This window comes from Carex rostrata, chromosome 2 (assembly GCF_964058835.1).
Source record: "Carex rostrata chromosome 2, lpCarRost1.2, whole genome shotgun sequence".
Taxonomy (NCBI): Eukaryota; Viridiplantae; Streptophyta; class Magnoliopsida; order Poales; family Cyperaceae; genus Carex; species Carex rostrata.
In genome coordinates this window covers 9,270,884-9,282,369 of record NC_135919.1, presented here as the reverse complement: position 1 = coordinate 9,282,369, position 11,486 = coordinate 9,270,884, and the positions used below count along the sequence as shown (strand labels likewise).

The window sequence follows — 11,486 nt, the reverse complement described above, 5'->3', positions numbered from 1 at the left end:
GACGCAGTGAGCCTGTAAAGTCTCAAATTCTCGAAATTTCGACGCGGTTTCGATTCACACTTAACTTACTTAATTAGAGGAACCTAAATTAAGGTTTTAACTTCCATTTTGTTAGCTCAATTAACTTGATTCTTGCTTTTAATTCATTTGAATTTAATTGTAAAAATTTCGTAACGTAACAATATCAGTTACTGACTGACTTCACAATATTATATACGTTTTAAATGAATATAAAGTGCAACCAATTTTTTGTGAAACCTGAAGTTCAACAAATCCAATTACTAAAAGTTGTGCTTCTAACATTTGCCTCAATCTCGGGTCTGCATGTTAACATGATGAAATCTGAGATATTGATATCGGGAGTAACAGAACAGCTATCTCAAACATTAACTACAATCATGGGTTGCAAAAGAGGCACATTTCCCTTCTGTTATTTGGGTCTACCACTGACAAATGGCCGACTGCCAAAGACGGCTTTCTTACCTTTGATCCAAAAGATTGCAAACAGATTGTCAGGTTGGGCTGCTAAATTTCTCTCGATAGCCGGCAGGGTTCTACTTACAAATACGGTTTTGTCCTCTATACCGATTTATTTTATGTCGGTATTCAAACTGCCTTCATGGGTTATCTTTGAAATCGACAAAATCAGGAAGCGGTTCCTTTGGCATGGTGTTCAAGAAGGTCAGAAGAAAATTCATCTAGTCAATTGGGATTTAGTTTGTACACCTAAGGAACTTGGAGGTTTAGGCGTACTCGATCTCAAAATGTTAAACTTGGCATTATTAGTCAAATGGATCTGGCAATGGAATTCAAAGCATCAGAAACTATGGAAATCAATTTTTCAAGAGCTGTACACAAGGCCGGGGGGCAATATCAACCACTCATACTTATTCAATAATCAATTGAAAATACTACTACCTTTTTCTCAAGCATTTATACACAGAGTTGTGGGTAATGGAAAAGAAATTGATTTCTGGCATGAGAATTGGGGTTGTGGCATAATGAAGCAAAAATATTCTGAGCTGTACACGTTTGTATGGTCAAAGGATGTCACTTTGGAAGAAATTTTGCTGCAGCCCGATCTGTCTGATCTATTCAGACCAGTTTTATCAAGGATTGCACGGCAACAACTATCGGATATGTGCGGGGTAGTCCAAGGCGTAAGACGGATGTTAAGAAATGATGATTGGGATGATGCAATATGGACAGCTCAATCAGTGGGTATTTTCTCTGTGAAATCAGCCTACTTTGCACTGAAAAATTGTCCTAGGATCAAATCGGTTCTTCCACTAATTTGGAAGCTCAAAGCCCCACCTCGTTTCAGAATCTTTGGATGGTTGGTTCTATTAAATAGGATCTTGACGACTGAAAATCTAAACAAAAGAGGTTTTAGTTTGGTGAGTATATGTTACTTGTGTCGTGCGAATATTGAAACAACAACTCACATCTTTAACGAGTGCATGGTTTCAAGGGAAGTTTATTAATTGGTGGAGACCAGGTTGTTGCCAAATCACCACGGCTTCTTGACTTCTGGAAATGATATCATAGCAAAATTGGTAAACAAGTCAATACCGAAAGAAGGCAGAGCATTGATTCTCATCTCGCAATTCGTCCTTTGGAGAGAACGGTGTGCTCGATTGTTTAGAGAGCAATATAAAACAGTCAACGATTTAGTTGAAGAAGTTAGATCTCAGTGGCACTTTCTGAATAATGAAGAATGAAGATTGAAGATTGAAGAATTATATGCAAGAAGAAATTAACCTTTTCATTTGTTGTACTTTGTTATTTTTTGCTTTCTTTACTCTTTTTTCTTTTTTCTTGTTTTTTTTCTCTATTTTTGTTTTTTTTCATCCATCTGTAAATCCACACTAGGGTTCCTTCTCAAAACCCTTTAAATGATTGTAACCAATTGCGGTTAATAAAATAGGAGCTTGACTCCTATTTCTTACTCAAAAAAAAAAAGTGCAACCAATTTATTTCTAAGGTCCTTTGTTTAGGCCTTTTGGGACTTTAAACTTTAGCCTCATAGGGCCCAAAATACTTTGCATTTGATAGTGCGTTACAGCTCGGTGAGCTGATGATGTGGCATTAAAGTTTCCTTGTCCGACGGTACAATGAAGACACTTTAGTCCCACAGCTCTAAAATAACAAAATGGAACCGTTTGAGAGCCTATAAAACTATAAAAGGCGCTGGGAAGTAAGGAAGAAATTACTTGACCGGAACAAGTTTGGATGAGTACTTAAGATGGGTTTTGGATCAGATCCGACATGGTTGGTCTGATTGGGATCTAAAATTTTATTTAATAATTAATAATTAATAAGTATTTTTAAATGGATTGCATAACACATATGCGGACTGAATAGCTATATCTTATGTGGTTGCTCGCCGCATACGTATATATAAATCGAATCGAATTTTATTAAACTGATCATAACCTACTTGTACAGCCGTATAAATTGAATTTTATTACAATGATCATAACCTCCATGTACATTTTTGGGAAAATAACTTTTGAAATAGTCAATTTTTTCATCAAAATACAAAAAAATACCCAAATATCCTTATACAAATTTAATATTTTTTCTTATTCCCTTTTAATAATTTAACATTTAATTTAATTATTTTAAAAATTAAATTGACTAATATGCCCTTCCCTGCCAATTCCATCTTCTCTCCCAATTCTACTGATCCCTCTTAATACAAATTTAACACTCTTCTCGATCCCTCTTAATACAAATTTAACAGTCTCTTCTCGTTCTATGTTATTTCTCTTTTGCTTTTCATGTCTCTTCTTGTTCTTTGTTATTTCTCTCTTCTTCTTGTTCTCTTTTTATTTCTCCTATTGAATCTCCTCACCGATCTTGCTCGCCATGGTCACGTGGTCTTCCCAAAATCTTTCCGGAGCATGTAAATTCGTAGGAACTTTTTTATTCAGTCAGACTCAATTTTTTTTTTCTACGCTGATAAGTTCTCTCGCCTCTCTCTTTCCTCAATCGCAACTTTGGCGGGAGATTTGCGCGGGAAACTCGCGTGCAAAGGAGCGCAGAAAACTCGAGCGAAAGAAGGAACTACTACCACCAGTTTTCTCGGCCATGACTAGAGAAGGTACGGTTGTCGCCGGAATGAGTTCATCTCACGGTTTCCTCTTAAATTTAGACTAATTTTTTTTTATCGTTAATCTTATGCTTTGTTCTTGACTGATGCTTTTGTTGTGCTTCTCCAAAAGCATAAATCTTACTTTGGGTTGTGTTATTCGAACTTGAAATTGAGTAGTTTTTGGGTCAAATTGGATATAATTTTAGCAAAATACCACTTACGATGAGCCAACTCACCAATAAAATTGTTGCTATTTGAGAGAAAATGTAAAATTGTTAGTATTGTGCTAGTACTTTTAGTGGATTTACTGGTACGAGATTGTTTGATTTTTCTAATCATCGATCTGGTCAAGTATTTTTTTATTTTGATAATTTATGGATCTCTGATGTAAAGATATGCAATGCATGTATTTTTCTAAGTAGTCCAAGTTGCTAGATTGATGATAAAAAAAACTATGCCATATCTCCTTTGATAATCTGTAATGTATCCATTTTGGAGATGGGGAAGGTAACAACCAATGTTATTACTTTGATTTTGGCCATTTGTTTTGAGTTTTCTTTCAGATGCATAGCCAAATATTTTGAGTTCCAAATCTCTACATTTTTCTTATGAAGGTTGTAACAGGAGTATCCCATTTGCATTAGTGGCAACGGTACCAGTGGTACTACATTAATGATTATAAAATATCAACTTGAATTCTAATTCCTACAGCGAATTATTTGAGACTGGTGTTACTTTTTCTTTTAAATAATTTGTAACTTATATGTTTAGGAAATTTGAAGTACTGACATGTATGATTTGTTCTTTGTAATTTTCTTATATGATATGTAGGTAATGAAAATGAGACCAATAATAGAGCTGCTTGAAATGAGTTGCATAAGGTCTTTCTAGTTGAATTGCTTGTTGAGTTTAATAGGCTTGGTACACGCTTACAAAATGCATGGAGTAGAGTTGCATGGAATGACATAGCACGAAAATTCAAAACAAAGTTTATTGATTCAAATTTCTCGGTGAAGCAACTTAAAGAACAAGAACGTACTCTAAAGAAGCAGTACAAAACTGTAAACCGATTGAGAGATCAAAGCGGTTTTGGATGGGACCCTACGAGAAAAATGGTTGATGCTTCCGAAGAAGTGTGGGCTCCTATTCTGCAAATAGACAAGGAGGCTAAAAGGTGGTATAACAAACATTTTCCATACTATGATGACTTGCACAGATTGTATTCTGGTATGAGCATTTTTTTTAATACATATACATTCATTGTTTATATATTACATATTCGGTTTTAAGTAGTTTAGTCTTTGATATCTAATTTTCAGGATGTATTGCGAATGGTTCGCGTCGTCATGGAAATAATTATTTTGCAAATCCTGAGAATCAAGTTGAAATGAATTCCCCTAGTCCCACAATCCCTACTCCAGGAGGTTTAAATGATTTTGAGTTTGATGATGAATTTCCTTGGTACTGAAGCTCAAGTAACGCCCTCCACCCAAGCAACACCTAATGTTCACACTCCTCACTCGGTTGGAGCTTCTTCCATCAATAAGACAATTCAGAAGAAGAAAAGAAAGGCAATGTCCGCATTTCATGAGAATTACTTGGAATACAAGAGAGAGGAGTTGACTAAATATTATGCTGTCGTGGAGAAGAATGCAAACAAGAGTGTTGAGCGTGCTGACAAGTTTTTAGTTGCTGTTGCAATGGAGGCATACGAACAATTGCCAGATTTTGACATGCTTGACTTTGTTAATGCAAGTGATATGTTTATCAAGAAGGCTGAGACCCGTGAGGCATTCCTATCTGTAAGTGAAGAACATCGGTCAGAATGGATCAAGAGGATACTTGAGTTGTGGAAGTCCAACTAGTAAGGTTAGCTATGTGTTATTTGGAAATATTGGTGTTTACTTAGGTTTGAACTTTTTGTGAAATCTTAGTGTAGTGGTACGAAATGGATGTTATATTTTGGAAACATAGATGTATATTTTGGAACTTAGACAATTGCACTAATGAATTATAGTATGGTGCTAATTATGAGATGAGATGTCATGATATTATAGTTTATTTTGGAACTTGAGAGTGTGCTTTGTAATCAAATGAACTTGATTTTATGTTGTGAGCTTGTTGTCAGATATGTGACTAATGCATACAAATGTAAATAAAAATATTGGCAAGGACTAAGCTACATAATGACACGCCAAATCTGACAAGGATCGAACTTGCATATATTGTTCGAATGAGCTTGTGGATTTCAATTGCTCCTTAATTAAGTTCAATTGCATATATTTTAATTTTACATTTTTGTCACATTCTGGCTTTAACCAATTTCCAATTTTTTATTTTTGTCAATATGTGACAGAGGGGTGTCAGTTCAGAATTTTGCAAAGCTGAACTTCCAAAATACATTATTGTTATTTTTATTTTGACAAAATCAAAATCTCTGTCCTTTGATTTGTCAGTTCTTGACAGAAGGGCATGTGAGGACATTTTCATGACAGTAGAGACATCAAAGGGGTTGATTCAATAAAACATACACAAAAAAAATGAAAACATATCAAATAATAATAAATATATTAAGAGGAGGGTTCAAATGCACCCAAATTTTTGTGCACCCAAATGCACCCTATATTTCAAATCTTTTTTCTCCATTTTCAAAGTCCGAATAGTCAATGCGAACTATTAGATGCGATCTATATATTAAGATGTGCTTGGAGACCAAATTTTACATTTTTTGGAATTTTTTTACAATTTATTAAACCACTTTGAAAATCGCTGATCTAATGGTCTAGAAAATGTAAAATCAGCAATTTTCAAAGTGGCTTAATAAATAGTAAAAAAATTTCAAAAAATGTAAAATTTGGTCTCCAAGCACATCTTAATATATAGATCGCATCTAATAGTTCAGATTGACTATTCGGACTTTGAAAATGGAGAAAATGGATTTGAAAGATAAGATGCATTTGAGTGCACAAAAATTTGGGTGCATTTGAACCCTCCTCATATATTAAACATTTTGCAATAAATATGTGAAATATTCTTCAATAAACATAATAAATATTAATTAGAGTCTCTACTTCTATCTCTAACATAATCATTCCACATATTAATAGCAATTTCTTCTCTAGTTTCATGTCCTGTATGACGCTGATTGTTTAGTGCCTCTACATCTTCTCCGTACTCATCATCCCCATCTAGTACATCTACAATTTTATCTGGATTTATTGCATGATATGTTGCATTTATAGTCCAATTTGTATCTCCACTATGATTAACAATGAAATTATGGAGAATACATGTTGCATGGACAAAATTACTTTGTGTTTCAATTGTATGGTATGTTGCTACTTTTAAAATAGAAAATCGCATCTTTAATATGCCAATAATACGTTCAATATGATTTCTTAATTTTGCATGCTAGAGATTAAAAAGCTCTTTATAATTACATGGCCATTCATTTGCTAGACCTTGCTCCCGCACATGATACCGGATACCTCGATATGGTGCAAGAAATTTTTGGGGTATTTGCATAACCGGCATCAACTAAATAATATTTGCCTTGTGGTACTGCAAATCCATCTAGTGCACTCTTCAATACAGTTGCATTGGATGCTGATCCTTCCCATCCGGCCATTACATAAGTAAATCGACGATCAAAATCACATACGACCATAACATTTTGTGATAGTGTTTGTTTTCTATTTTGGTAAGGATCTTGCAGATCTTCAGCAATAAATATATGTAAAAATTGATATTATTATTTAATATTCTTGTATTATGTACTACAAAATTAATTTAAAATAATTCAATTAAAAAAGTACCTTAAAGAAAGGATAAAACTCTGAACGGGAGGCAATAAACTGAGGCGTATGTAAAGGAGGTGGAATGATAATCTCAGGAGACAGTTAATTGATAGAATTCAATACACTGTGAAAATGATGACTCACAGTGTCGCTTGAATGTTAAAATCGTTCTTGCACACTATGATTGCTTGCATTCTTCGCAAGAGAATACAAAAACATTGCTACTTGCTCTTCCACCGTTAGCAATCCATCGAAAAGTAACTGCTTTTGCACTCTTAACAATCTGACTAAAGCTCGAAAGACATAAGTCTCCATATGAAATTCTCGTCTGCAACGATACTCATGACCATCTAGAACTTCATTGACATACTTCAGTCCTGTTAAAATTGAAGTATGACAAGGAGTTGGCTCGAACAAGTTTCTATCCATGTAGGGCATAATCACATTTGTGTATTCATCATCATCATTGTCAATTCTTCGCAAGTGGAAAGGATCCATATTTTTATGGATATAGATGTGTGTGGAAGGGAAATGAGAACCTTTTTGCAACATACATATATATAGAGATTTTGTCCAACGTTTAAAATCATAAATGCAAAGCAGCTCCTTTTCACTTCAATTTTATAAAGCTGTTGTACATCCAACGTTTAGAACTATAAATATATATCCAACTACCTATTTTTCATAAATGCAATGGCTACATCATTTAATATTTTTTTTCAACTACTCAATTTAATACTGTAGTTACAAAGAGTATAGAATAACTATAAAAAATGTTTATATTTTATAAATTAATATTTAAAAAAAATATTATGTTATTATTTAATATATTTATTAAATTACATTATTGATAATATATTAATAAAGAAAATTATATAATATCAAATATTTTAGAAAGAAAAATATAATTTTCCATAACTAATTCCACGGTACAACCGAACACTCAATTCAACACATTCCTATAATTAATCCTGCGCATACCCGTACCCGTGGGTTCCTACTTTTTCAAAAGTGAGTTCCCATCCCTATCAAATCCCATCTCGTGTAATCTCGTGACATCCGAACAGGCCCTAAATACTTATCCTTCACAGGAGTTTTGTTTCAAAAAAAATATAGTGCTGAGATGACATCCCGTGCGAGACTGGTTTATCTTTGAATAATCATCATATTTTCATAAAGTGTTATTTCCAATGATATATTTTCAAGTCTTTTAATTAATAAACCAATTTCCAACATATTTTCATCAAGTGCGATGCGAAACAAAAGGGACAATTTTATCTTTTCATTATGTTTCAAGATCTAGAGTTCTCTGTTATGAAGACGCTTGGAGCATTGCAAGATGAAGAGCATGAAAGGAGAAACAGAAGAGAACAAGAAGATACGAAGTTATATTTGTATTAAGAGGGATAGGTAGAATTGGGAGAGAAGGTGGGATTGGAAGGGAAGGAAATATTAGTCAATTTAATTTCTAAAATAATTAAATTAAATGTTAAATAGTAATTAAAAGGGATAAAAGAAAGAATGTTAACTTTGTATGGAGATATTGGATATTGTTGTGTTTTGATGAGAAAATTGCCTATTTCAAAATTTTAGATGGGTACACTCGAAATTTTCCCTTTTCTCTTCTAAGAAGCTAGTTGTTAGGTTTTGATATAAAATAGGGTAATTCATTTACAGCATAACTATTTTACAATGAATTTGTGAAGGCTCTTCAACCTTCAATTCAGGGCCTTTTTTTCCTTTTCGTTTGAAAAAAAAAATTATTATTCAATTTTTAATCTACGAGTTAGGATGTGTGGTCCATTATTAATGCGGTTGTGAGGTGAGGAAACAAGGGATTAGAAAGGGAGTGGGGTGATCCGATGTAGGGGTGTCAATGAACTGGTTCGGTTCGAGTTAGGTTCTAGCTCAACTTGTTAATTCTGGACCGAGTTACAGTCGAGCGAGCTGGATTTAGGACATCTAAGTTAAAATCTCAGCTTGAAATCGTGACAAGCGAGTCCAAGCCAGCTCGCTAGTTTACGAGCTGGCTGGATCTGACTGGATCTTATTTTAAGAAGAAAATAAATTTTATAAACTTTTTAAATCGAACTGAACCGAGCTGAATTGAACTAGGCAGTATAAAATGCACACAAATTCATACAAATTCACAACCAACCACCCAAACCTCTTTCACGTAATTTTTTGATAGCATAGTTTATGAGGCGGCTAAGATCAATGACACGTCATCAGATCAGTCCATATTTGTTTTTCTTGTGTATTTCAATAGCTATTGGAGAAATATGCTGTGAGAGGAGATTACAAGTGATAACAAGGAGATACAATCTTTAATAATTAGCTAATTAATTTAGATAATGCAGATTTTGTTTTCACTTAGGTTATACTCTTCAGAGTGAGGCCATGGTAATATGCAAATTATGGATCAATTTGTATTGTAAACTTTTATTTTTATTTATAAAGTTCAAAAAGTCTATACGAACGAGTAAACATAATATCCTTATTTGAAGACCCAATTTTTTATATATTTTTATTTTTTTTCAATTTTCAACCAAGTGATTTGTATCTATCCAAAAACATAGTACAAAAATTCTAAAAAAATGTAAAATTTGATATGTAGGCACATTTTCATATGAAACTCATGTCAAACAGTTCACATCAACTGTTTGAACCTTAAAAACAAATATATAAGTCCATAGCGCTGCCTATGGTGTAATATGGATATTTGTTAAAATATAAACCTCATTATTTAGTTAATATAGAAATATAAATTTAGTTATTTATATATATAGAAAGATAACGGTAACATGTTCCGTCATTACTAGAATAGAAAATAATACCAACAGCTAGTTTTAAGTCTTGGAGTTATAAATAGGAAATCTTGTAATGAGAAAAATACAACTTTACAATAGATATGAAAATATACCGCCCAGGTACCACATAAACTAGCAAAGCTAGTCGGTACCAGCGAGAACCACAACACAAAAATCAGCAAAAAATCAAAATGGCTCAAGAGGGGCAAGTTACCAACTCTTGCAAGCTAACAAACACTTTGCTCAATGGCCAAAATTATTTATCATGGGCATAGGCAACATCTAGGGCTCTAAGTGGTCGAGAAGTGTTAGAATACATCACCAGCGAGATAAAAGAGCCAAAAGCTGAAGGATTTCATTATGCGGCAAGGCAATAAATTCAAAAATTTTAACCTTCTTACAAGCATCTACGGATCTACTTTATTATGCTAATTATATTAAAGCAATTCCAATGCATGCAAATGGATATCTACTCATTCATTAATCACAAATCTATTTACTAAAGGTGATTTGGATATACCTCTACCAAATGTCAATTTGGTAAATAGAGAGAAGTCGAATTCTCTTCTAGATCTCTTGGATACCTTCGTTTGTCGAAACGGCTTCCTAGTGTTCACCTTGAACTAAACAAGGATTAGAAAGACCTTGCTAGAGATCTTAATCTAATCTAAGCTTAGAACCTAGTTAATAACCCTTCTTGTTCTTCTAATAATTTCTCACTAGAGAAACCAATAATATGAGAGGAAGAGAGATGGCGGCTAGGAGGGAGAGGAAGAGAAGGAAATAAATTTTCAGAAAATTTCTTACACCCAATGCCTTCTCTACCTCTCCTTATATACAAATATACTAGGGTTTACATTATATAACCGTCCTAGTATAATTCTCCTTATTAAAAGAGCCAACCCTAGCCGCTGCTACAGTGCGCGCTAAAGTAACTGCTACAGTGCCAATCTCAACTCATATTCATTTTGGGTTTTAATAAACTTATGTTATAACAATGTTTTGCACATTATTAATTATGTGTCATATATATTATACTATATAATATGCACCATATTATACCAAATAATATATATGCACATTTCTCATAAATTTATCTTCGTTCTAAGCAGTCATGATATTTATTTATCACATGTATATTATTTCATGTCATATGAAACAATATGCATCATATAAATAAAATATCCTTCTTGTTTCTCGTTCAGTTGGTGTGACCTATATGGAGGATCTGTGTTATCTTGGCAAGGCATAAAACATTTTATTACCATAAACTATAAGCGGTATTTTAGCTATACATTATAGTTACCCAAATAACATAGATGTAAAGTATCATTTTTTACAATACATGATCCTTTAAAGTAACGTTACGAATAACATTACTTGTGTCCATTCCTTGCCACATGATATTATGAATAATATACAAAGTCGGACTGTGTCATCTTTGTATTATATTCGTTTCTTGGTCTCTTAAGTAAATTATAAATATATAACTGCACTTCAGTTATATCGCATGCATTATAATTCTACTTTACCAAGGGGCCCATAAAATATCATCACTCATTATAAATGAGGGGCAATGATACTTTTGACATATAACTTTCTCCCGCACAAGTTATATACAAGGAACTAATATTTTTGTCACCACTTATGATAAACATCTTTTAATACTAATTACATTATATACTTCTCATGTGAAAAAGAAATACATCTCATATCTTAGAATTCCAAGACACAATGAAAATATTAATGACACTAACATAACCCATATAATATTTTCATTCG

General features: G+C 33.2%; 1 pseudogene; it reads right to left on the bottom strand.

The window, feature by feature from the left end:
* Positions 1–6,151: 6,151 nt before the first annotated feature.
* LOC144547586 (uncharacterized) lies at positions 6,152–7,432 on the bottom strand (annotated as a pseudogene).
* Between the last annotated feature and the right edge of the window lie 4,054 nt (positions 7,433–11,486).